Source organism: Macaca thibetana, chromosome 12 (assembly GCF_024542745.1).
Source record: "Macaca thibetana thibetana isolate TM-01 chromosome 12, ASM2454274v1, whole genome shotgun sequence".
NCBI classification, from domain to species: Eukaryota; Metazoa; Chordata; class Mammalia; order Primates; family Cercopithecidae; genus Macaca; species Macaca thibetana.
This window is the reverse complement of record NC_065589.1, coordinates 116,482,489-116,509,086: the sequence shown is the minus strand read 5'-3', so window position 1 is coordinate 116,509,086 and position 26,598 is coordinate 116,482,489. Positions and strand designations below refer to the sequence as shown.

The window sequence follows — 26,598 nt, the reverse complement described above, 5'->3', positions numbered from 1 at the left end:
TCCCTTGGCCTTGGTAAAGCTTCAGAAAGCAGGGGAGGCTCAGAAAACATGTACCCTAAGCATTGCCCCCAGCCCCTCCATTGACAGCTCAAATTGGGCGACTCAAGCCACTGTCGAACTTCAAGGTATCTTTGTACCGAGCTCATCAAAAAGCAAACACTCAGGCACTTGAATAAGATAAGCAATTTGTGGCTTTGTAAAAAGTCAATGCAATTCAATTTAGACCTCTTAAGGAGTGCCGCTGCCTCTCACATTTATTGTTTCCTTGTATAACCTGCTCCAGCGAAGGGACTGAAGATTTGTCTTTTGTTTGCGAAGTGGGATGAAGTCCCTGGAACAAGTGACCTTCAAGAGCCGCACAAAACTTATAAATGAAGCTGTCGCCAAGAAACCTCATTCTTGCCTCAGCTCACAGCTTTCTTCCTTTATACAGATTTGATTTTCCAAATGGCAGATTATAAAACTAGCTATTTTTTTCATCCTAAACACAAATGCTTTAATTTCTCGTCTTTTTTTTTTTTTAACCAAGAGTGATGTTTTTAAAATGCAGTCTCCACTCTAATCTTTACCACTTTTGAAAGGTTCCATTTTTTTTTTTTCTCTTTTAACCCGCAAAGTTATCTTTGGTGCTGGGGGCAGTACCCCTGGTATATGCCTTTGTCCTCTCAGCTGTCTCAGGCCGGAGGTGGATGTTTTTTTCTTGCTGTTTGTTTTTCTCTTTGCCATAGAACAGATTGCTCTTGGCTTCTCTTTATTTGCTCCTTTGTTGGTTTATTTAGAAAATAGGGCCAGTGTAGTCCTACAGTGTCAGACAAATCCAGGGAAAATGAGAATAATAATTTTAAAATTACTGTTAGTGATCATCTACAATGTGCCAGATACTGCACTTGGTGTTTTATATGTGCTTTTAAGTTTAATCCTTGCGGGCCGGGTGCAGTGGCTCATGCTTATAATCCCAGCACTTTGGGAGGCCAAGGTGGGCGGATCACCTGAGGTCGGGAGTTCAAGACCAACCTGACCAACATGGCGAAACCCTTTCTCTACTAAAAATAAAACATTAGCCAGGCATGGTGGTGCATGCCTGTAATCTCAGCTACTCGGGAGCCTGAGGCAGAAGAATCACTTGATCCCGGGAGGCACAGGTTGCGGTGAGCCGAGATCAGGCCATTGCACTCCAGCCTGGGCAACAAGAGCAAAACTCTGTCTCAAAAAAAAAAAAAAAAAAAAAAAAAAAAAATTAATCCTCACAACAGCACTGTGAGATGGGTATTGCCAGCTTCATCTAATTGATGAGGTTCAGAGACAGGTTATGCAACTTTCCTGAGGTCACACAGCTCCTAGATGCCAAAGCTAGAAGTCAAAAGCATGTCTGGCTGAATCCTCAGCAAGATCTCCAGTGCTTCACACATGTTGCTTCTTGCTTCAGTTCCTCATGCCTGGAATGCGAGAGCTTCTTAGGTAGCACCTTCTCGTATTGTTTCTCCTGGCCCATATCCCTGGGCATTCAAAGCCACTTGCTTGAAGAACTCCAGAGACCAAAGGGTGGCAGTTTTGGAAGCTTTCTCTTTGATTTCATTGTCATGTCTATATTAATGTTAGGCTTCTGAATGATCGTTAGTATTGCAACTTAACTCTACTTGACATACTTTCACCCACATTAGAAGCATCCTTGCTTCTCTTGGATCACCTTTGTGGGAAACCCCATCCATTGCCTTAGGACAACCATGGGGCTTGAAGTTGTACCCACATACATGGGCGCAGCACCTGGGGACAGGATAATGTTGTGGTTCTGCATTTCTTCCTCTCGACCTTTGGCCCAAGCAACCCAGAATGGGCCCCAAAGTGAACAGGGACAGGTACTTCCTCCTGCCAGAGTCAGAAAGATCCCCCATCCCTACCACACATCACCACCATCATCAGAAATTCAAAGACAAAGGCACCAGGCATCAGGAGGTGTCCAATACGCTTAGGATGGAATACTAGCAAGAGGGGAAACACAGCAAATTTTGAATTGTGAAGTTTGGTTTAAAACTCTCTCCCAGCTCTTTGGACCAAATCCAGACCTAGCTGCCTCTGACTGAGCTGAGTAATTGCAGCTCAGTCTTTCTCCGTGTTCTCATCACGTGCGTCCCTGTGCACCGCCTTGTCAGGGGGTTGATGCACCTTCCATCTTCTTAATACTTCCAGCTTTCCCACCTACTCTACACAAATACTGTTTATTATGCAGTACCAGGTTGCCATTGTTTTGTTTTCATTGCATTTATTTTTGTGGTTACTGTCTATTTCAGGAAAATAATGTTTTTTTTCCATGGGGGATAGCGATATAAAGTTTTATTTTAAAAAAATGTATTTAAGCAAGAACAGACAGTTTGTGTAAAAATATGAAAATATGATTATATAGATGCTATGAGGAGATGAAACCAATAGTGCAGGTGGTATAGAAATAGGAGATATTGCCCTGTGTAATTTTGTGAGATGAAATAGAGGAGAGAAGAAGCAATTTGAATTAAAATGCTGAACTGCAACAGACGAAGGAGGTGGCATTGGGTGCCGGTTGGTCATGCCTGGGTCAGATGAGCTGTAAGTGATAGGAAAGAACCTTGGAAACAAATTCTTACACATGGCTCCAGCCCAGCCCTGGGCACAGATGTGGGAAACTTTATTTTTTTTTTTTTGAGATGGAGTCTCGCTGTGTTGCCCAGGCTGGAGGGCAGTGGTACAATCTCGGCTGACTGCAACCTCCACCTCCCAGGTTCAAGCAATTCTCTCTGCCTCAGCCTCCCGAGTAGCTGGGATTACAGGCATGTGCCACCATACCTGGCTAATTTTTTGTATTTTCAGTAAAGACGGGGTTTTCCCATGTTGGCCAGACTGATCTCAAACTCCTGACCTGAGGTGATCCACCTGCCTTGGCCTCCCAAAGTGCTAGGATTACAGACGTGAGGCACTGTGCCCGGCCAGATGTGGGAAACTTTAATGTACAAGGTCCCTCAGAACTTTGGAACCAGGGCAGCTGGTGGTCATGCGGACAACTTCTCTTGGTGACAGTCATTGACCTTGGTCCCTCACCTGATGGGCCCTGTGTAGGCATTGTAGGAAGCTCAAGTAATCTCTGCCCAGTTACCTTTCAGGGCCTGTGGCTGAGCTGAGTCAGAGTCTCTGATGACTGTCACATGTGGCACAGGTCCTTGGGAGGAAGGAGGGCCAAGCGGGGCTGGAGGTGTCACATGTTCTGCATGATGGACTCAAAGGAGAAATTTCAGGAAGAAAAAGTAAATGAATGCCACAAGAGCATTGAGGCAGAGGTAGGGTACAAGCAGAGGGACACACAGAGGCTGTGCTCATCACGGGGTGGTGGGGGTGGGGGTCCATAACCAAGCCTCAATTTTTGAGTGATTAAAATACTTGCCATGCTAAGAAAGTCAGTTTGGCTGGCATTGATGGAAGAAAAGGATTGTTTGACGGAATCGACTTTAAGTTCATCAAAATAAAAACACAGAATGAGAGAGAGCAGCTGCTCTCTCTACAGGCCAAATGAGAAGGGAAGAAGCAGTTGCAGGAAGGGGGTGAGAGGAGCCACAAAGCAGAACAGCTGGAGATGAGAGAACCCCATGGGCTGTGAGCACTGGGAGGGGCCTTGTCCAAGTCCCTGGGTTGGTCGTAGTTAATTTTCTTCCCAATGCCTATCCCTCGTCCCAGCTAACAGAATTCTAACTTAATTCTGGGCAGCAATTTGCTCAGACAGGCAATGGAGCATGGTTGGCCTAAGCCAGTCAGGACAGTTCTGTTGCCATTTTCCCAGATGCTCCTCTAGCTGGGGCTGGGGACATGAGACTTAATCACGGCCAATGAAGAACAAAGCATGTCTCTTGGAGGACTCTAAGAGAGTTTTGCTGTCCTAATAGAAAGTTCAGATGAGGCTAGTGCTGTCTTCCAATCTGTGTCCTGCCTTGAGCACATTGGGTGTTCTAGAGCTGCAGCAGACGCTGTGTGATCCTGGGTGCAAGCCTACACACCCATGGTGGCAGAGCAGGAAAGTAGAAAGAGGTTGGAATCTTTGAATCTGTCACTGGGCCACTGCACAAAGACCAAAGCAGTCTAACTCTGGATTTCTTGTTATGAGAGATAATTAATGTATTTATTGCTTAAGCCACTGCTTGTTAAGTGTTTTATTACTTGCAGCTGACAACCCTCCTAGTGAATACATGCTTGATTTTACAGAAGATCCTGAGGCCAGGCAAAGGGCCAGGACCCACCCAAGATCACATGGTTGATTATAAGTTCTCTCAACAGACTTCAGACTGTTTCTTGAACTCTCCAACCCTGGCTGCAACCAACTAGGTTAGGCCCATGCCTCTAGGCTCTTCTCAATTTCAGTGCTCTCCCTAGTTGATTCTGCCTTTGGTGCTTGATAAATCTTAACTCAAACATAATTTTCTTTACCTTGGTTTCCTCACCTCCTTCCCTATCATAGCCCACAGTGGGGCAGATTCAAATTCCGGGTCCTCTCTCTGACATCACTTTCTTGTAACCCTGACTGAAGTGCAGGTCTCTGTACTGCACTAACCCCCATCATGACCACCTGGTTTGGATGCTTCTGTTCTTCTACCTTGACTCTTCCCTGCCTCTGCCCTGTTGATTGCTGCCCATTCTATGAGGCCCACCTCCTCAACAAGGCCCACTCTGACTGCCCGGGGTACTAACTTGGAATCTTATATATTCATGCATGGATTCTTTTAATACTAGCACTTTACCTTATACTATCTTTTAAATATTTTACTAGGACTTTCTTGGGAGAGAAAGTATCTGTCTTCTGCATCTTTGGGCTACTTCACAATTTCATGGCACACAGTAGGAACTGAAAAATACTTAGAAATTATAAATTTGTATAACATGACAAGGTAACCAACCCAATGGGAGAAAGTATTTGCAAATCATATATCTGATAAGGGGCTTGTATCCAGAATATATAAAGAACTCTTGTAACGTGATACTCGAAAGATAAATAACCCAATTTAGAAATGAGCGGAGGATCTGAGTAGATATTTCTCCAAAGAAGATATACAAATAGTTAATAAGCACATGAAAAGATGTTCAATGTCATTTGCCATCAGGAAAATGCAAATCAAAACCACAGTGAGGATGGCTATAATAAAAATACAAATAATAACAAGTGTTGGTGAGAACGTGGAAAAATTGGAATTCTCCTATACTGCTGGTGGGAATAGAAGATGGTGCAGCTGCACTGGAAAACAGTCTGGCAGCTCCTCACAGAGTTAAGAATAGAGTCACCATCCGATCCAGTAATTCCACTCCTAAGAATAGACCCAAGAGAAACAAAAGCTTGCACCCAGACAGAAAATTTGTACTTAAATGTTAATAGTGGTATTATTCATAATAGCCAAAAAGTGAAAACAGCCCAAATATCCATTAACAGCTGGATGAATAAATAAATGTGATATATCCACACAATGAAATGTAATTCAGCAATAAAAGGTACTGACACGTGCTACAACATAAATCAACCTTGAAAACCTCATGCTAAGTGAAAGATGCCAATTTCAAAAGCCCACATATCATATCCACTGATACATACCCATTGACATTAAATGCTTAAAAAGGACAAATCTGTAGAGACAGAAAAGTAAATTAGTGGTTGCCCAAGGCTGGGAGGTTTGGGGAGTGGGTGATGGAAGTGGCTCCTAATGGCAGGGTTTCCTTTTTGAGGAATGAAAATGTTCTAAAATTGATTTTTACAGAATTCTGTGAACATACTAAAAAAAACCCCATTGAATTACGTACTTTAAATGAATACATTATATCACATATGAACTTTATCTCAATAAGGCTGTTAAAATATATTGTGTGTGAGTTTTTTGATCATTAAGCATTCTTTCAAAATACATTTATAATTGTTGCATAATATTTCATCATGTGAGTAAACCAGAATATATTTAGTCAAAACTTTATTTCTGGGCATTTACAGTGTTTTCCTCCAGTGGTCAGGATAGAAAAAAACTATCCTTAATAATAAATGTATTATTATTTATTATTAATAAATTAATATCAGTATCAATAAATTATTAATAATAAATGATTAATATAACCATCAATGCCAGTGCATTGTCATACAAATTTATAAATCTGTTCCTTAGGACAGATTCCTAAAGGATTTAAGACTCTTCTTACGGCCGGGCATGGTGGCTCACGCCTGTAATCCCAGCACTTTGGGAGGCCGAGGTGGGCGGATCACGAGGTCAGGAGATCGAGACCACTGAAACCCCGTCTCTACTAAAAATACAAAAAATTAGCCGGGCATGGTGGCGGCGCCTGTAGTCCCAGCTACTTGGGAGGCTGAGGCAGGAGAATGGCGTGAACCCGGGAGGCGGTGCTTGCAGTGAGCCGCGATTGCGCCACTGCACTCCAGCCTGGGCGACAGAGCGAGACTCCGTCTCAAAAAAAAAAAAAAAAAAAAAAGATTCTTCTTACAAGTTACCAAATTACCCCAGAAATAGCCAATCAGATTGCCCAATTAATCATACCTTCTTCATATGGAATATTATTAAATACACAAAAAGCCAGATCAATGGGGAAGAATGGTAGATTATTTAAATTGATTTTTAAAAAATTTAGTAGTGAGGTTAATCATTTTTCCAAACACACACTGGTTAAATTTTTCTATTTTTTCCTCTGTGATTTGACTCTTTCCTTTGCCCGTTTTTTTTTTCTTTGTTGTTGTTGTTAATTTGTACAAGGATATTAAAATTGTGTTACATTATGCAAGTGTTGTTCTAAATTTTTCCACTTGCCTTTTAATTTTGTTTTGGCTTTTTTTTTGTTTTAAAGCGCAGGGTTTCTTAATTTTATGCAGTCAAATCTATTGATTTTGTTTTGTGGTTTCTCCCTTTCTTTTATCTTTAGAAAGTCCTCTCAAACTTTAAATTTTATTTCAGCTCTATGGTTTTGTATTTATAATTAATCTGTTATTCATCAATAATTTGTGTAGGTTTATGATGTTAAATTAAGATATAATTCCCCTTCCCAATTGTTATCAAACTATCGCAACTTCTTTGACTGAATTCTCATTTTTTTACCTCTGTTAATTCATAACAATACCTCTATTATATAGCAAATGTATATGTATGTTTTTGGCCTCTGCACTTGGGAAAATTTAAAAGTATGGACCCTGGTTGGAGGGGTTTACTAGTTTTTTGCTTTGCTGGTATTAATCTATTGTATTTTAAAAATAGCTTTATAATGTATTTTAATAAATGATGTAAATTCATCAACATTTTACTCTTTTATCAGATTTGCTTGGCTATCCTCAGCCTTTTAATTTTCTCAGTCAAGTTTAGCAGTTTTCAAGCTCCCTTGATCCCCACCACCTTACCTACCAATTCTCTAAAGTATTCTTTTGTGACTTTAAGGAAACTGTTTCATATATGATCTAAGTTAATGTGGAAAGATGCAGTATTTTTAAAACATCTAGAATAAAACATCTTTTGGGGTGACTTAGCAGCCTATACATTTCTTCTCTGACAACTGCCTTTCTCTATAGGAATGAGTCCCCACAATCATGTTATCATATGTGTCCCCCACCCTCCCTCATCACAGCCCAATGGAGCAGGTGTGGACACCTGACCCAAGCTGGGCCAATAATAAAATACATAATATTTTCTGGGAATTTAAATTTGGAACCCTGGCATCCTGGGGTTGGTGTCCCTGAATCTGGGAGGTGATGTGGTTCTGGGTGGCCATGGTCTGCCAGGGCCTGGAGAGAAAGAAAGCTGATCTTCAGGAAGAGAGAGGAACAGTCAGCTGCACAGAACAAAAGCAGCCCTTCAGAGAAGACGCACTCAGCACCCTTGCTATGAGCCTTTCAGTCACTGTTGCTACTGCTCCCTAAATTCCTTGAGATTTTTCTGCTTTCTTCTTGTAAAATTACCTTCTTTGCTGAAACTAATTTGAGTTGTTGAGTTGTAGTTAAGCAACTACAGATCGCAGACCAACACAATAGTTGGTCTTTTTGGAATCAGGACATAATGGTAGAGATTTTTTGCAGGAGCCATGCTTCGTGCTAACTATGCTAACCTGGGCCGATGCATATTGCATCCTCAAAGTCCTGCAAAGTGATTACTATCTTGCCTCAGGGTAAGGTGGCTAACAAGGCTTCCAGAACCATCCTGAGCCACACAGACAGAATTCTCTCATTATCAAAATGAAGCAAATCTCTCAATGTATTTCTGAGGAGGCTGGTAGAACACTTTTTCAGTCCCCTACTCCTTGGCCAAGGATGCTGTTTTTCTCCATCTCCCAGGAAACCTTCTAGGACCTCGTACACTAAAGAACCATGATCATCTTCCAGTGGTTCATAAACAACTAGAGAGGGAAACTTTGATCGCTGGGGACCTTGAATAACACACCCTGATGCAGCACGCTGATCTGTTTCCATCGTGGAGAGGATTAAAACCTAGAGTTCCAAGAGAATGTAATTGATCAGTGGTTCTTGAAATTCTGCAGGTCATTAATCCTTTCGAGAAGGTGAAAAGATCTATGGACACTATCATAAAAAAAAATCAATGGATGAGTATGAGTGAGTGTATATGAACACGCACAAACACGTATTTGCATATAATTTTGGGAGGGCAGTTTGTACACTCCCTGAAGCCAAAGTACACGAACCCAAAGTTAAGGACTCTTTCCATAGGTGAAGTTGAATTTCATCTGATCAGGCCAAGTCTGTAATTTCATTTTTGAAGGCAGGATCTGGATGGATGCCGAGCTGGTGGAAAAACCATTTTCAAAGAGATTTGATTAACAAATGACTGTTACTCTGGAGGGAAGTCTAAGTGGGAAACATGAGGCCCTGCTCTTGGCCTTGTCCTATACAACATATGCCTCATTTTATTTTATTCATTTATTTATTTATTTATTCACCATCAAGGCCATAAAATTGAATTGAATTGAATTTCAAGAGATAATAGCAAGTTACAGTTACAGAAATAATAGAGAAGACTAATGGACAGAGAACTGTCTATGCTAAGATTTTTAACTCATTAATCTCCGAAATTTTTTTCCTGTATATTAACTGTAATTCATAAGGAATAAAGCTTTCCTAAACTTTTTAAAAGTGAAAAGTTAAATAAAATGATGGACTTATATATTTATGTATAAATCTTATTTTATTTTAGATTGAGAGAAAACAGGTGCACGTTTGTTACATGGGTATGTTGTGTACTGGTGGGGACTGGGCTTCTAGTATATCCATTAATGCAAATAGTGAACACCGGACTTAATAGGTAATTTTTTAACCCTTGCCTTCCCTTCCATCTTCCCTTTTTGTGAAGTCCCCAGTGTCTATTCTTTACAAGGTATGTTTCAAATCAGTGATTTAATATAAGGCTGAAATTGACACAAAATTTATAGGGATAGCTAATATTCTATATGAAAAAATCAAGATTCAAAAATATCTCAGCCGATTGGACAATGGGAAACTAAGACCCAGTAAAAGTTACAGCAAAGGGCAAACGTAACAGAACATATTCAGGTTATAAACCAGTTGTCCAAGTATGAATTAGAGGAATCTTGCATTTCTGAAAAAGAATGGCAGGAGCTGTGGTGACCGTGGTCTCCACGCTGTTCAGAGATGATAATGACCCAAAGCTCTGGGGACCTCAGGAGGTGTAAATGGTTGGCACATGTCTGGATTACCCCAGGAGGGAACACAGCCTTGGCACACTGGGCAAGCATCTGAGGGACTGTCCTTATGTCTAGGAACTGCACTTTGCCATATGAGTTGAGGAAAAGGATTATGTCCCAAGAAAGGAAGCTTGGAGATCCAGGGGCCATGGATTCATGTGATATTCATGGATTCATATTCATGCAGCTTGAAATAATCAAAACCCTTTACCCTGGAGAAGATACGTTTTGCTTGGAGGTGGGAGTGGGGCCTGATGGTGACCCTCAAATATCTAAATAGCTTCATATGGAGGAATGATTAGACCTACTGGGGGTGCCGAGCCCTTTCTAAAATGAGTGTTGCTCACTGACAGCACAGTCTGTCATTAGAGAAGGGTGGTCCTAATCCCGGGAAACACTTAAGGAGAGGCTTTCTGTTCACGTGTGGGAGACACGCACCACTGCCCTGAGTGGAGACTGAACTTGATCCGGGAAGTAACCCTAGCTGATTGGCAGTGGCTCTCTAGGGCGTGGTGATGAGAAAGCATGGGAAGGCCACTTCTGGGGTCAGCAAATCACTGAAGAATGCCTGTGAGAGCAAGTGTAAGGAGTGATGATGCTCAGGCTGTGTACTGACCAACCCTTCGCTAAAGCTTCTTATTGCTTGAAGACTCCATAATTCGCTCTTCTGTACTACAGCAAACTCCTTCTGGCACCTGTCTGTGCATCCACACACAATCTGGGTGCATCTCATATAGGTGTGTATTAAGTGTGTGTGTTTGTACGTGTGTGCCTGTGTGTCTCTTCTTCTGGGTGACTGGGTCAGCTGTGAATGTGGGGATGGAGCCCCGACTGAGCCCTCCAGGGGCAGGCAGTTCTCTGCTTCTGTCTCATTTCACCTTTCCCTGTGGATAACACTTGGCTTCCACTCCAGCCTGTGTGGGCTCCTCACTGTCCTCTGCACTGATACACTCACTCCTACCTCTCTGTCTTCTCTCTTGAAATGTCTCTCATCTCTGCTGCCTCATTATTCCCACATGTTCAGGCCCAGGTGCCTCTCCCTCCATGAACACACCCGACTGTCCCAGGCTCTGCTGACCCCCTACTCAGAGGGCCGTAGTGTGCGGAGGCTGTGCTTTGCAGTGCATCATGGAATGCAAGCTAAGCCTCTAAAGGAACAGGGGTGGCCTTATTGAGTGTTTGATGGAAACGAGCTTCTGCAGGTGTCCAGATTGGGTTGCCTTGAAACTAGAGCCTAAGAAAAAACTTAAGTGCAGGAAATTTCTTGGAGAAGTGATCCCAGAGGAAACAAGAGTCAGGGAGCTGGGCGAGTGGGAGATGGGGATGGAGGAAAAGTCAACATGAAGGAGAGCTATTGAGGCAGCAGGAACTGGGTCCGCTGGGACCTTTGAGAATTGTACAAAGCGCCTCCCAGAATTGTCTATCCCATGCTGGAAACTGAGACATTAATCCATATGCTCCCAGCCCCATGGGCTGCCAGGCTGAATGAACTCCCCTTTAGGGCAGGCCCTGAGGCAGGGAAAGGGAGAGAGCTGCTTGTGCTTCAAGCAATGCATTGTCCGCAAGAGCCTGGGCTGCCTGGGACCTGTCTCCACTGCTGCTGAAATCAGAGGGGCACTGAGGGGAAGTGGTTCAGGATGCCAAAATCATGTGCTGCATTAGCCCTGTTGGCCTGGTGCCACTTTGTATTTTCCACTTTATTTATCAAGCATTTATTGAGTACCACTGTATAACTCTGCTTCAGGCACCAAATTATAAAGAGCTCCAAGGCTGTTTTTTGTGTCCTCCCATTTCACTCTAAAGCTGTTTGATGCAAGGTATTGATGTTCTGGACATACAGTAGGCACTGAAACAGATTTGTTGATTGATTAATTTGTTGATTGAACAATTTACTAAACTAAGAGTTTACGGTTTCTGTATTAAAAGCCATTCCTCATCTAAGAGAATTCAAAAGTTTACTTCCCATTCTCTGGAGCAGTCTAACCTGCGGTGTATGCAGTACACATCCCAATGATAAAGTCCTTAATAACTACAGGATGACTTGGCAGAAGGATTTAGATCTGAAGTCCAGAGCATGGCAATTACATCTGGCTCCCAACTTTTAAAAAATTGAAATAATCTTTATCTGAATTTTTAAAGGTATGTTAAAATTATAACATCAAATGTCAAATGTGGCGATGACTTACCCTGCCCATGTGAGAGGTGGCAGAGAGGATATAGAGCCTTAATATGCATGTTGCCATCACCTAAAGGTTAAAAACATCGGATGCGATCTGGTACGCTAATTGTACTTTTATCGATCACATTGGGAATCTGAATAGCACCAGGGAAATGAAATTCTTGAGGTCGGCCTTTCTGCCATAGACCTTCCTCATTTCCTTTGGACAAATGAGACGTTTGGAGAAGGAATTCGTCTCTAGGGAGTTGCTGTCCTGCTAAATTATTTTCTATTTCTCATTAATTCTTGTCTTCCTCTTGCCCACGCCACCCATCCCCTCCATGCCCTCCCTTGCCTGTCTGAGCCACAGGAAGCCGTCAGACTCACCTGTGCCCAGTGGCTATTCCTCGCTGCCACACTGTGTTCCCTTCCCTCCGAACCTGGGGCTCCTGGGACCCGGACATGGAGGGCTTAATTATGCCCTTCTGCAGTTACTTGCTAATTATTTCATCTGTGACTCTGCTTGCTCCATAAAAGATACTGCCTTTTGTTTAAAGGACATGCTTTAAGTAATTGTAAGAAAATATAAAACGATCCCTTAGGAACTGCTTTAAAATTGCCAGAGGGACTTTAGGAAAGTAAATGTAAAACTGGAGCCAAGGCGGAGAATCTGGACTCCTCCTTTTGGAGGACCAGGCACTCATGTGGACATTCCAGGTTAGGGCGAGGGTGCAGAACAGCAGGGCAGGGAAGGACAGAGGACCAGGTATAACAGCCTGTAGAGCCTGGATGGATCGCACAGACCTGGTGCTGAGCCGAAGAAGCCAGGCGCAAAAGAGCACACACTGTGGGATTCCACCAACATGAAGTCAGGAAGAGGCAAAACTCATCCAAGGTGCTGGAGGTCAGGCTTGGGGTTACCTCTCGGTGACTGAGTGTGGCAGTGATCTACACCATGATGTGGGTGATGCATACACAGGTAAGAGCCCACCAAATTGTATGCCTGAGATTGATGTCCTTTATATGTGCACACTATCTCCGTTAAAAAGTGACGCCACCCACAACAATAATAGAATAGCGGATGTCCATTTAGCCTCTCTTTGCCCAGGGCCCGGCATTGCACTAACTATTTCCCGTGGGCCCCACATCACTCCTCACAAACATCTTCACGGCAGGCATCTTCAGCTTCATTTTCCAGAGGGGAAACCAAGGCTCAGAGAAGTTAAGAAACATGTCCATGCACACCTGAGTTACAAACTCCTCCAATTGGGAATCCAGACAAAAATGGCAGAATTTCCCGAAGTGAAGATCCCACCTGGAGTCAAGCCCCAGACAAGAGAAAGGCTGGTCACCTCCAAGCTGTCAATCTCCCTCCCTCCATGCTCACTGCTTTTCCAGTTGGAGGAAAAGCAGCATAGCCTTCATGTCTGGGAAATTTTTACAGAGGACAGGGAGATGCTGTTTTCCAGGGACCAGAGGTCACAGTGCAGAGGCACCTTGGGGGTGGCAGTGAGTAGGGGAGAAGCCACCAGCAGCGGAAAAAAGCCCAAAGCCCAGACTCCTCACTCAGAACTTGCGACATCTCCCCAGCTAGACTATATAGGAGCATATCAGATTCCCCTGGGCACTACGCACTCAAGGCACTCACTGATTATTTACTGGGGGTGCGGTGGTTGCCCTCACATCTGGCAGTAAAAAGATCTTTCCTTCTTTCTTTCCTTCCTTCCTTCCTTCCTTCCTTCCTTCCTTCCTTCCTTCCTTCCTTCCTTCCTTCCTTCCTTCCTTCCTTCCCTCCTTCCTTTCTTCCCTCCTTCTCTTTCTTCCTTCCCTCCTTTCCTTCCCCCTCCTTCCTCCCTTCCTTTCTTCCTTCCCTCCCCCATCCTTCCTCTCTCCCTCTCTTCCTCCCTCCCTCCCTTCCTTTCTTCCCACCTTCCTTCCTCCCTCCCTCCCTCCCTTCCTCTCTTCCTCCCTTCCTTTCCTTTTTCCCTCCCCACCTCCTGCCTCCCACCCTTCCTTCCTGAAGGCGGCCCGTAGACTACACTAGAGATGCTGCAGGGAACATAGCAGTGAGTCCCTGCTGTCAAGGAGCTTACAGTCTGGTGGGAGAGACCAACAATGAAAAACTGAACAAATACACAAACAAATAATAGAAAGTATACTGCATATTGTCAAGTACAAGGGAGAAAAATACACAGCTAAGGGTAGTGGGTCTGGGATGAGAGATAGGACAGGGAAGGGGATGAAGAGTGACCTCTCTGAGGGGACCTGAAATGAGCAGACATTCACAGGTCAGGAGACGAGCATGCCAGGAAGTGGGCAGCAGGTGCACAGGCCCTGAGGTGGGAAAGAAGCTCTTGTGTCTGAAGAATGGCAGAGGCCAGTTGGGTTGAGAGAAAGAGAGCAGTAGTAGGGGTCAGGATCAGGCAGGGGCTGATGGCATAGAGCTTAGTTTCTGTGGTAAATATAATGGGACCATTTGAAAATTTTTGAAGAGAGGCTGGCATGATGTGAATTTCCTTGGAAAGATCACTCTGGCCACCCAGTGGACGAGAGACTTGTGGCAAGCCAGACAGGAGACGCCCACCATTGGGTGGCTTCTCCAGAGTCTAGGCAAGAGACCAGGGAAGCCTGGACTGCTCAGAGCTTGTGATGAACCTCTCCTGGAATCCTACATATAGCTCCTGGAGTGACCCTGAAGATGCTGTTAATGGCCCTGAGCCAGGCCCTCTACCACGCCTGCCCAAGGGCCCCACTGGTGAAATTATAAATTGGTTGGGGGACATGACATTAACAATCAAGGAGTCAAATAGATCAAGTTTCTTTTTTTCCGTTCTCCTTTAATCATTCTGGTTCCTCTTGGGAACCAGATTTCCTAACACTTACAACAGGGGTCTCCAAGGTGGGCTGCATCAGCCTGGAAGATGTGCAAGATAATCTTTTATAGCAAGAGTTGAAAATGTTGAAACTTATCATTGTAGCTAGTTTTCACTTCAATGATCTCTGGGCTATTTAGTCCATGCTTATAACATACATAATACATCAGTAGAGCTGTACATGGGCTTCATTTATAAATACATGTATTGGGGGATATCGTTAGATATTTTGTGATGGGGTGAGTATAAAAAATATTTGAAATTCATTGGCCTACAGAATGAATTCTAAATTCTTCACCATGGCTTACCACTGCCCCATCATGACCTCTTCCTGCTTATTTCTCCAACCACATTGCCACTTCCTCCTTTATTCCTGCATCCTCTGTGTCAGCCACACAGCACTGCCTTCCCATCAGCCTGCCTGTTGATAGGAGAGTAGAGGGTAGAGATTGGTGGGAAATTATTCAATGACTTTCAAAACTTAGCATTTCCTGGACCATCTCCCATACCCCACATGCTACCATCATGCCCTGAACGTATTTTTAGCACAGCACTGAACACACTTTGTTGCTCCTATATATTTCTAGCTTGGCTGTCTCCTCTGGTTGTGAGCTGCCTGAGACAGGAGTGGTGATTTACTGGTCTTTGGATCTTAGGGTGGCCAGATTTAGCAAATTAAGATACAGGAAGCCCAATGAATATTGTTTTAGTATAAGTATATCCCCTGGAATATACTTATTTGGGACATACTTATACTATACAATTATTTGCTATGTGGAAATCAAATTTAACTGTGTATTTTAACTGGCAACCCTATAGAATCATGAGAACCTAGCTCAGGTGCTTTCATGGTAGAGATGCTTGATAATTATCTTTTGAATGAATGTCTGAATTAGTAAATTAGATGGTAGTGATAAAGATTCCTGCCCTCCACAAAAAAAAAAAAAAAAAAAAAAAAAATCCCAGAGAGATATAAGAACTGAAGCAACACCAAAAAATTTTAACTTTTAAATAAATGTGATATTTCAAGTGGAAATTTAGTACCTTTAAGTGTGTGTGTGTGTGTCTGTGTACTTCCAGCTCTGCTCACTAAATGGACCTGGAAGCAATAAGCAATGACCTCCTGATATCCATGAACACACTTAGTACCCATATCTTGATTTCTAAATATCATTCTTCTCTAAAGGTTACGTGGAAAGACGGCTGGAAAGCATAAGGGCTGCCTGAAACATTCTGTTTTGTCAGAAAAACAAGGAAAAAAGATTAATTGGGTCATGTGTAAAGGACACAGGATTAGCTGGAAGAGGCTTCAGTGCACAAATCTGTGACAATCTGAGCATCAAGAAGGATAATGTTGATAATGGATATATCAACACATTGAAAAAATAATGAGTGTGATGAGGGAATGAGAGTGAGTGATGAGGGAATGAGAGACAGAGAAAGTGAAAAAGGAGAGAGAAAACAAAAGAGAACAGAAGACAAGCAGAGAGAAGGGGAGGGGAAGGCAAGGTAAGGACAGGGACAAGAACAGAATGAGAAGGTAAAAGGGTGAAAAGTTTATTTTTCCCAGGAGAATGTCAGCTAATAAAAGTGAAAGGAACAAGAAAGTAGAAAATCACCATATTGTGACTGGCAACATAATCATTGATTCAGGTAAATGTAAACAAAGATGATAAAGAATTTTGTAAAAGGTAATTCAAGAAGGGGGTATTCACATGGACTAAAATTATCTCACACACACACACACACACACAATTTCTCTGTTAATTACTCAGTGAGAAAGTGAACGGTTACAATCGCAAGGTGGGGCATCCCTACTCTAACCAAGTAACGAAGCATCCTGTGTGATGGACCCCAAATGATGTGTCTTCTGATAGGAAGCACTAAGGAACGCCACCAACGCCCATGGCATATCCTTGGCAAAAATGCTCGACCAGAATCTAAACATAAGCAAATAATCAGACCAATCCACAACGTAGGAAATTTTATGAGACAATTGGCCTGAAATCTTTACAAATGTCGGTGTCATGAAAGACAAAAACAAAAGTGAGAGAGCTGTTTTAGAGTAAAAGCCACCGAAGTCCCATAATAGCCACGTGTCATGGGGAAACCTTGATCAGATTCTGGCCTGCTGGAGGGGAGCAGAGAGCTACAAAAATCCTTCGGGGGACAATTGGGAAAATGGAAATGATATTGAACTAATGTTAATTTTCTTAGAGGTGAGTGCTGCGTGGTGGGTCTGTGAAACGATATTCTTATTCTCCTTGCATCTCCAGATGCATGCCAAAGGATGAGGCGCCGCAGTGTCTGCAACTTAATTTCAAATGGTTCAGAGACAAAGAGAATGAATCTAGGAGAACGGTTTTAAAAACCTTAAAAGTAAAAAAATGCAAAAAAGGAAGGAGGAAAGCAGGACGATTGTGGAAGAAGAAAAGTTTGAGAAATTGGAGAGAGTCTGAGAGGGACAAAGGTAGGGCAGAGCGTTTGTGATTTCCCCAACAGGCGATGGAGGTGGGGAATGGTCCTAGACCTTCCTTCTAAGGTTCCTATCACCTCCCTCCTTCTCCTGGACATACCCCTCCCCAAGCCCCAGCAAGGCCCCCATTCTGGCTTCGGGGTGCTCTGTGAGGTAGCCCTGCCTAGAGCAGAACTGGACATGTGATTTATGAAGCTGGAATCTCCTCTGATAAATTCGGCCCTTCCCATCACAGCTCAGTATTTCCAAGCATCACATTGCCCTTTAATATCTTTATTAAAACACATAACACATGCACACACACACATACATACACACACACGCACAGAGAGAGAGAGAGAGAGAAATACACAAGAACAGTACAACACCTCCCTGCAGCTCTTCTGCTTCCTGACTGCTGCCTGGCCTGTTATAGATGACGAAATGCACCATCTGAGCAATGATTCCCTTCAACACAATAATTACAAAACACTTAGCAGCATTTCTAAATGATTATATGTTTTATTTAAATATTTATCTTTCTCAAATTTGACTTAAAATCTATAAGTAATTAGTTATCAGCCTCGCTACCAGGGTGACAGGCAGTTTCCTTAATTTTCTATGCAGTTGACAGGTTTTAGCTCAGAAATTATTCTAGTCACAGCATACTTCAAAGGTCTCAATGAAAAAAAAAGTTAAATGCCTTAATATCTTTGAGATTTGCAAAGATATTTGAGGATTTGCTGAGGGATTCAGTGTAGGATGAAGAAAGTGTTTTGTTAGCAGGGAGACTAACTTGCATCTCCAATTTGAAAGAAAATGTGAAATCCAAATGCACAAAGATTATTCAGATGAGAGAGCACTGAGCAATCATTGTTATTCCTCTATAGCCCATGCCTTTGAGTCCTAGGTTACACCAGTTCAGAGGAAATACAGGAAAGCATGCTTCCCTCCTCTGGCAAGGGTAACCGTGGTTTAACAAGGATAAAGTGCAAACTGGCAAACACTAATTATAAGGTGTCTACACTGTAATTAAAGTTCTAACCCCTCCCCAACAAACACACACCAGCCAGCTGTATTTGCAAGGCTACCGTGTCCACTTCCTGTGGGGAGCCGGCTCTGGGCCCTGTGTCGGTTTGTGCCTCATTGCTTCTGGCATCATGGTGCTAATTTGCTGGCATCTGGGCTAGGTCACCCTGGCAGACTCCCCCCATCCCCGGCCTGACACTGACCTCTCCCATTGGGGTATTCTAGGCTTTCAGTGGTTTGTCCCCACTCCCATGGGAGAGAGTGCAGTGAAGAAATCGTGACTCTGCTTATGAGAACCCTTTCCAGAGGCTCAGCTCCTAGTCTGGGGCTGTGATTCTAGAGGTGACTAAACCAGGGCCCTGGGCTTCAAGGAGCACAGAGGAAGTAGTTTCAGCTGTAAATCCAGCATGTACACAGAGCCCTTAAACAGCTACATTTCATGGGAGCTGCTTCTGAGATCTATACACACACACATACGTGTATGTATGTATTGTACATATGAAGTATTATATGTGTGTGTTGTGTGTATGTTTATAAGTATGTAATATGTGTATAAATATGGCTTTGTATATAAATCCAGATTTGTAGGTGAAATGTCCATATTTTAAAAAATGCTTTGCAGACCAAATAAAATGTTTACTGGCTAAAATGGGCTGCCAATCTGCAATTCCTTAAGTTGAGGCCCATAGAGGGCCCCCAGGTCACCCAGGCTGTGCCAGAACCACACTTATCCCCTGGACACAGCCCTTGTCCCATGAATCTGACCTGGCACCTGGGCGGGAGGACACTCTCCTTTCTCCTCAAGGCATTTCCTTCTCCGCTTCCCCTGTAGATGGGCCTGGAGGGACTTGGGCCTCACCTTGGCCTGTGTGTTCCACAAAAGGATAAGGCATGGGATTTTTTTCCGGCGTTAACCCACGACCTGGCCCATGCGCTCCCTTTATAGTTCAAATGGGCTCTTTGTGAGAAAGCTTTGGTGGTGCTCCCTACAAATCACACCATCACAAAAGAATTCTTCAAAGCCCCAGTTCATGTAGAAGCAGAAATGGCTTCATGGGCTCAGGTGTAGCGCCTTTCTTTGCCCTGCTTGCCTTTAACACTCCCCAGCCTTCCTGCATCCCTGCTTTACCAAGAGGACAGGCTGAAATGCCTCGAGAAATGAACTTTGTGTTCTGGGATTCCTGTCAGGAGCCTAGGTGCTCAGATGTCAGGGAATGGGAGGAAACGGAGAGACCAGGTTGCACAGTTTGGGGCTCCACAAAACAGAGGGTGTCAAAGGCCCTCCTGAATTAGGGGCAGAGAAAAATGGAAACCTACAAGTCCCACCTCTTGTCCTCTTGAGTTGTCTGCCCAGCAGTCTTGGGGGCTGCCTCAGGATCACGGAGGTAGGGGTCCGTTCCCCTGGGCTCTTTGTGCCATCTGTTCCCCCTCCCCCATACCAGGAACTGTCATGGAAGCCACATGCCTTGGGGGCTTGGGCTTGATTCAGCTCCCTGACTTCCCAGGGGTGAGCCTTGGACAGGATGCTTTCTCTCTTCTGAGTGTTGGGCTTGCTGGTATCACCCTTTAATATCAGACCCTCACCCCCAGCCTACCAACTTCTCCTTCTATTTCTAGATGTACTGGTGACTGTTAACTTACAGCTGCCAGCTCTCTCAGACCTGGATTCATTCTTTCATTTCAGTTTCCAGGGATCCCAGCACTGTCCCTCAGGACATGTTTTCTAATCTGTGTTTTTCTAACTTTGTAGCGTTGCACCGGACAGCTCTGACGGACTGATCCAGGCCTCTGAAAAACCATGGCCCGGCCCATGTCTTTCATGTACCGACCTTTCCTCTTTTCTGCCTGGAGCTTGCTCCCTCATCCTAGTCTGCCTTCTTTTCCCAATGAACTCAAGGCTGTTTTTCTTATTCCTCCAACCAAACCTGCTGTCTGGAGAAGTCCTGATACCCGTAATTTGCACGCCAATATAAGCTAGTGTCACTTGCCCCAGGGAGACTGGTTTTATTTTTTATTTTTTTATTTTTTATATTTGACTTTTGTTTTTATTTTATTTTATTTATTATTATTATTATTATACTTTAAGTTCTAGGGTACATGTGCATAACGTGCAGGTTTGTTACATATGTATACTTGTGCCATGTTGGTGTGCTGCACCCATCAACTCGTCAGCACCCGTCAACTCGTCATTTACATCAGGTATAACTCCCAATGCAATCCCTCCCCCCTCCCCCCTCCCCATGATAGGCCCTGGTGTGTGATGTTCCCCTTCCCGAGTCCAAGTGATCTCATTGTTCAGTTCCCACCTATGAGTGAGAGCTTGCGGACAATCCTAAATCAAAAGAACAAAGCTGGAGGCATCACGCTACCTGACTTCAAACTATACTACAAGGCTACAGTAACCAAAACAGCATGGTACTGGTACCAAAACAGAGATATTGACCAATGGAACAGAACAGAGTCCTCAGAAATAATACCACACATCTACAGCCATCTGATCTTTGACAAACCTGACAAAAACAAGAAATGGGGAAAGGATTCCCTATTTAATAAATGGTGCTGGGAAAATTGGCTAGCCATAAGTAGAAAGCTGAAACTGGATCCTTTCCTTACTCCTTATACGAAAATTAATTCGAGATGGATTAGAGACTTAAATGTTAGACCTAATACCATAAAAATCCTAGAAGAAAACCTAGGTAGTACCATTCAGGACATAGGCATGGGCAAAGACTTCATGTCTAAAACACCAAAAGCAACGGCAGCAAAAGCCAAAATTGACAAATGGGATCTAATTAAACTAAAGAGCTTCTGCACAGCAAAAGAAACTACCATCAGAGTGAACAGGCAACCTACAGAATGGGAGACTGGTTTTAAATCTGCTCTCTGGTTGCAGAATGGAACTTCACGTCCCAGGGAGCAGGAGGGAGCTGGCTGGGGTGTGTGACCGATCACCTCCTGACTGGGTGGGCCTCAGGCAACCAAATCAGGAGTGAAATAAAAACCTCTATACAGCCAAGGAAGACTTGGCACCCCTGGTGAATCAGTGGGCAGGCTGGGAAACAGAGGTCTTTAGTATCTGGCATCAGCTATCTGGTTTGCAAGGTTGACTCAGCTATGGCCATCAGTGATTCATTTAACAAGCATTTATTGAGCACTGATTATGTATCAGTCATAGTCCAGGCAACTGAGAATGCAGCAGTGAACAAAACGACAAAATCTCTGTCCTCGTGGAGCTTGTATTCTAGTCAGGGAGGCAGTTGATAAAGTAAAAACTTAAATACACGGTATACTAGAAAGTGATACGTACTAAGAAGAGGAAAATAAAGTAGGAAGGGGAATGAAGTGTTGGAGTAGGGTTGAATTCTAAACCAGGTAACTGGGGAAACCCTTGCGCGGAGAGGTGAATTTTAGGTAAAGATTGGAAGCAAGCAAGGGAGGCTTGGAGCAGCTGTCTGAAGGAAAACATTCCAGGGCTCCAGGGTGATATATACAAGGGCAAGTGCAAAGATCCTGCGGTTGGGCATGTCCAGGATGTTTGTGGCACAGTGAGGAGGTCAGCAGCCAACACAGGAGTGAGTGAGGGGAGAGCAATAGCAGATGAATATGGGTTTTGAAGGGTACGTGATACGAAAATCTAACCTAGTCTGAGGTGGGGGTTGCTCGTTAGGGAAGTGATGATCATAGGGCAGTATGAAGGATGAAGGATGAGTGGGAGTTAACTATTAATAGGGGAAAGGGGTGGATGTGGGAAGAGTGTCCCAGTAACAGGAAGGGGCCAGATGGCAAGGAGGCTGGAAATGGACTTGGCTTTTATGCTGAGTTGGCAGCCATGAGAGGGTGTGAGCAGGGAGAGACATTATTTGACTAATGCTTTCACAAGGTTGTTCTGGATGCTCTGTTGAGAAGAGACAGCAGAGAAGCAAGAGCAGTTAGGAGGTTACTTCAGTGATCCAAGTGATACCAGGATGGGCAGTGATAGATGTGAGAAGCACTCGGATGCTAGGTGTGTGGTAAAGAGAGAGCTGATGGAATTTGCTGCTAGACGCAGATACAGAGTGAGAAAAAGAAAGGAGTTAGGAATGACCCCAGGATTTTTGGCTTGAGAACCAACACAATGGATTTGCTGTTGGCTGAGGTGGAGGTGACTGCACAGGAAACAGGTTTGGGGGTGGTGAAGATGGAAGGGTAGCATTGATCCTTCCTTCCTTCCTTCCTTCCTTCCTTCCTTCCTTCCTTCCTTCCTTCCTTCCATAAGCTACTTAATAGGCACATTTAAGTGCTTGGCAGTGTGCCAGGGCTGGAAGTAGTGGGGAGTGATGCCTAGGATGGTCCCTCACCTACTCCTCCAAATGGCCCAGTTGGAAAGAGGTACCACAATCCAGTAATTGTGCAGTAAGTGCATAAATAGCAGCTACCACAAGGTCTACACAGGAGGAGAACATAGGTTTTGAAGAGCATGTGGTAACAAAATCTAACCTAGTCTGGGGAGGGGTTGCTCGTTAGGGGAAGTGATGATCACAGGGCAATATGAAGGATGAGTGAGAGTTAACTATCAATAGGTAAAAGGGCTGGGTGTGGGAAGAGTGTCCCAGTAAGAGGAACAGCATACGCAAAGGCCCTGTGGTCTAAGAAAACATGAGAGTGTGGAATATTTGAGGAAGAGTAGAACATGTAGAGTACCTGGAAAACAGCAAGGAAGAGAGAACATGTTAGAGAAGATGCTTGAAAGGCTGGCAGGGCCAGGGCACACAGGGGCTTGCAGGCCATATGCAGGTCATTTGTTATGATTAGAAAAGTAATGAGACGTCATTAAAGCACTTTAAGCAGAGGGAGGAGCTGTCCAGGGGTGCATTTTTGAAAGATCATGCTGGCTGCAGAGAGGAAAATGGATTGGAGAGCACCAGACTGGAAGTGGAAGACCCAGAAGGAGGTGATTGCATAATCCAGAAAAGAGATGATGAAATTATGGAGAGAAACTGGCAAATTGACAAGATATTTAGTAGGTAAGGAAACCAGCAGTACTTTTCAATATGCTGGTATGAGGGATGAAGAGAGAAAATAGGAAGATTGTGTCTTTTAATCATGAATGTAGACAAAATGTAGAAAATGAGACTCAGGGTCTTTTCCTATTATTAAACAATTGGCTACAAATTCTTAGTGAGAAATGGAGCACAATCCTAAACACTTGTGTTGCCTTCTACTAGTTTCTGAGATAAAATTCCTGGGCCTAACATTATATATATCATGCTTGGGCTGAACTGTGTAGAGGCATCTAAACCCACTGGCAGAGCCATGGGAAGCAGTGGAGTGGGGTGGGGAGTGGGGAGGGATTAAAACCACAGTAAGCAGAGATAGACACACCTGGCTTTGAAGCTCAGCCCTGCCACCTGCTATTGTATAAGGCTGATCAGTCACTCATCCAGTCTGAGCCTCAGGGTCTTTGTCTATAAGATGGAAATAATAGCACCAACTCAGTGTTATTTGTGATGGATAGATGAAATGGCACATGCAAAGTGAACACCCAGTACCTGAAACAGGCTTAATAAAAGGGAATTGTAATTATTATTTATAATTATGCTACTGTTTATCACAGCACTTCAGCACATTGATTTATAGTCTGCCTGTATCGGCTAGCTATTGCAATAATAATGCTGCATAACAAACAACTCCAAAACTCAGTGACTTAAAAAAAATAAGCATTTACTTTCACTCTTTTATTTGTAGGTTAGCTGAGTTCTGCTGAGCTTAGTTGGGCTCCACAGGTGATTCTAGGATTCTGTTGGGTCCAGATCTGCTCCACAGGTCTTGGGCATGCCATTCTCATTGCAGCTTCAGGAGCACAAGAGGGCCAGCTTGAATATACCAGCACATTTCAAACCTCTGCCTGTATCATGTTCACCAGTGTGTCTTTGGAGAAGAGAGTCACATGGCCAAATTGAACAAGTGGAGAAATATACTTCACCTCTAGTGGGAGGAATTGCAAAATCACATGACAAAGAATGTGGACACAGGGAGGGTGAAGAATTAGGGTCAATTGCCCTATTTATCACATCACTCTTCAACACCTCTACTTCTCCATGAAGAATCATTTGGGATCATTCAGGGATAGAAAAATGGCTGTTGAGACCCAAGTCTCTTTTCCACTCTAATTTCTTTCATCGCCATGTTCCTCCCAGTGATTCTTTTTCAGGGCTGTGACTTCGTGTTCCTTTCAAGGAGGGTCAGTCAAGCTTCTTTGATTGTAAGCCAAAGCAAACAATTCTTGCCATTCTATCAAAAAGGGAATCAAATGAAGGCTATCAGGCAGCTCAAAGACTTGCAGAAAGCTGGAGAACCAGGCTAAAAACAGAGCGTATGCCAGGCCAGCTCTGGGGATCCTCGCAGCAGAACCTGCACAACTCTCTGCCAGGCACTGATGCTGGGGCAAGGGAGCTCCCAAGAGGCTTTCCGACGCTGTGTCTTTGGGCTCAGGATTCAAAGTCCTAGAAGACAGTCTCACTGGCTTAAGTCCTGTCTCTTGGTCAGGACAGGGCAGGGCACCACAGTTTATAGCTTTCCAGCACTATCCAAAGTAACAAATAGTGGCTTCCCAAAAGAAAGTCGGAATGCTATTAGGAAGAGAGAATAGGACAAGATGTCCAAAAAACAACCGAGGTCGTCTTTGTCAGGCTCCCAAGCCAATGGTGTAACAGAAAGAGCCTGGAGAGCAGACATGGGCTAGATTTTATCCCCTGCTCTACCACTAACTTGTTTGGAACATCAAAAGCTGAATTCTGTGGATTATTTCTTCACAAACACTTGTATGGCACTTCACGGTGTTGCAGGCCCTGTTCTAAGAGCTTGGCAAATATTAACTCAGCAGTCCCTGATCTCAAGGAGCCATTAGGGAGGATTGCAACTTACCTGATCTCACTGATTGGTTGTAAGGATTAAATAAACACACGTGAAACGTCTAGCAGAACTCCTGGCATGCAGATAATGTTAAAAAAACAAAAACAAAAACAAAAAAACGCAAGTTGCCGTCTCCCACCAGTCCCCCACTTCTATCCTATGGAGAGCTCCATGAGAGAGGAGACTGCCTGAGGCTTCAGGGACCATCCCAAGTTGATATAGACATTTATGACAGCTCCCCCTTTAATAGAACAACCTAAGCCCTCTGCCCACCGGAGTCCAACAGGAGGTTTAGGACATTGCTAGCACATCTTTAGAGTGAACTGAGGTATGACCTCAGGGTATCTTGTTACCTCCATCTTCAGCACTTTCTCAGGCCAGGGAAACTTGTTGCTTCCTTTCCTATGCTCTGAGCAGTGCCATACACATTCCAATGTGATGAAGGGAATGTTCCCCGTTAGTGCTATCTGTTGTGATAGCCAATAGCCACAGCTGGCTACTGAATCCTTGAAAGGGGGCTAATTTTACTGAGGAGCTGAATTTAAAATTGAATTCAGTTTTAATCACTGAAATTTAATAACCACTCATGGCTAGCGGCCACTGGATGGAGAGTGCAGCTAAAGCTGTTCATGCTGTAGAATACACCTCAGGGGCTCTGACACCTGGGATGGGGCAGCCAGATGGTGCCTTTAGGGAAGGCTCACTGGCAATGTCTCACTTTCTACCCTTAGGAGGCTGCTTTAGAAGGGTCTCGGCTCTGAGCATCTCCAGCCCTGGCCCCTGCTTCCCCCAACTCCTAGCAGTACCCCCACCCCCACCCCAGGGTGGAGCAGCCAGCTGATGCCTTGGGCAGGGATCATCTTGCTTCAGTTCTGTGGCTCAATGTTCTCACAAGTGACAAGCCGAAAGGGTAATGGGGGTAAGATAAATGGGAGACACTTGGAGAAGATTTAATTAATCTGGGGTTTCAGGTCCCCCAGTGCAACTCATACCTTTAGAGCCACTGTCTCTTGGTTGCATTCACAGGTTGCATTTTACAGAAGAAGAACAACAAAAGTCCTGTATACACCAATAGGTAAAGTTAGGACCACAAAATGTGAAAGCTGAAGGGAACTTTCAAGAGCATCTGACTCCACATCCTTATTTTATGGGTGGTGAAAGTGACTCATCCTTATTTTGGCGTGGATGCCTTAGTCTGTTCCTACTGCTATAACAAAATACCTAAGAGTAGGTAATTTACAAAGAACAGAAATTTATTTCTTACTGGTGGCTGGAAGTTCAAGATCAAGGTTCCAGCAGGTCTGGTGTGTGGTGAGGGCTGCTCTCTGCTTCCAGGATGGTACCTTTTGGCTGCATCCTCCGGAGGGGACGAATGCTGTGTCCTTACATGACAGAAGGAAAAGAAAGATGAAAAGGGGTCTAGCTAGTTTCCTCCAGCCATTTATAAGATGTTAATCCCATCCCTCATGGCATAATCACTTTCTGAAGGTTCC

The 26,598-nt window shown here is 43.9% G+C and overlaps 1 protein-coding gene across 5 annotated transcripts in view; it reads right to left on the bottom strand.

Moving 5' to 3' along the window:
• DBI (diazepam binding inhibitor, acyl-CoA binding protein) overlaps positions 1–26,598 on the bottom strand; it is a 343,175-nt gene that overhangs the window by 284,078 nt on the left and 32,499 nt on the right. The window contains exon 1 of one of the 5 annotated variants that reach the window (XM_050752753.1): positions 18,392–18,402. The exons of the other annotated variants lie outside the window; for them this stretch is intronic. The gene's annotated coding sequence lies outside the window, so the exon portion shown is untranslated. Of the gene's footprint in view, positions 1–18,391; positions 18,403–26,598 lie in introns of those variants that run through there. 5 annotated transcript variants of the gene reach the window in all.